Genomic DNA, 1,483 nt, shown 5'->3' with positions numbered 1-1,483 from the left:
TAGGGAAAGGTGAATTTCACAGCCTACTGATTTATGATCACACTGGTTGACCTTGCTAAAATTTTCTAGAAATGTATGTTAGTTCAGGCAAATCTCAACCTGTCTTCTGGCCAAAATGGTCCTCACAGGACAGCATGTCTGAACAGGCACTATTTACTACTGTTTGGTTCCCAGTGAATCATTCAGTGTAATTTCCAAATGCTCACTAATAATGTGTCAGACCAAAGTAGTAACTCCCTGTGGATAGAAGGAAATAAAGTACTTTACAGTTCTGTCCCACCTTCCACCCAGAGAGCACCCAGCACTTTATGTATTCGTGAACTTACTCTCACTGCCTGTGCAGCCTGGAGAGAAAAAAAATGTTGAAAATATTCACCTCTAATACAGTACTGTAACTTCCTTATAAAAATAAAATATATTTTAAATTACTTCCCCTCCCCCCTGGGATTTAATTTTAATTGCAGAATATATTCTAGGTAGACAAGATAAGTTTTAGTAGTGAAGAGGCTTAATAAAACTGATCCTAACAGAGCCTAGAGTCACTTTGATCCTTCTCCAAAGATAGAGCATACTGTATCTGGATTAATATTCCTACTTCCACTATGTGTTTCTAGTTATTCACCGCAAAACCATTTAAATAATTGCATATGGCATAATGTGATATGAAACACTAATTCTCCAGCAGCCTGAAGATAAGTAGTTCCTTCTTCCAAGGAGAAACCATAGTTCACCCACCTTTGGGTCAGTAAACATCCCAAGCATCTTAATACCCAAGTGATGAGCACTATGATTCAACAATAAAACCTTCCTCAGATAAAAACCTGTTTGCCTTCCAGTAGATGTCTGAGGGAGATTTAAATCATTCCTACCAAAGTGATCAGTATTCCACATGACACTGCACAAAGGAATTAAAGAAAATCAATTTCCTTCAGACCTTCTTATTTCTGAGCTTTTTTATGAGTCAATGACAGCTGAAGTGCTTGCATCATTAATGAGGTCTTTCAGCACATAATACCTCAAACGGTGTACAAGGGCTCTCCCGGGATGGATAAAGCAAACTTGCTAGTTCTGATGTCTGGACTTTAGAGCAAGAACCATGAAGTGTGGATGCATTACACCTCTTGTACATGCATACACATATATTTTTTTTAAACTAGCTAGTATTATGCAGGATAACATTTTTTGCTAGCTCTCTGATCCCAGCTGTATTCATATGAAATACCCCAGAGTCCATCAAAAAAGGCATAGGCATGACTATATACTAGACATTTTAAATCTTGGAGGCAGAGCCTGAAATAATAAAGGTAGTTCTTAGATGTTTTCCAGAAACACTGTGTGAATTGCAAAGCATATTATGGCCATTGTTTTCCTCTGTAGTAGCTGCTTTTACCCCAAAACAGAAAGGTTTGTCTTAGGAGGTCTGAAAGTATAATTTAATACAGTGATCATGAGCAACTTTCACTGGAGACATGTGCAGGGTATT

This window comes from Chaetura pelagica, unplaced genomic scaffold, assembly GCF_000747805.2.
Source record: "Chaetura pelagica isolate M959 unplaced genomic scaffold, ChaPel_1.0 scaffold37, whole genome shotgun sequence".
NCBI lineage: Eukaryota > Metazoa > Chordata > Aves > Apodiformes > Apodidae > Chaetura > Chaetura pelagica.
This window is presented reverse-complemented; position numbering follows the sequence as displayed.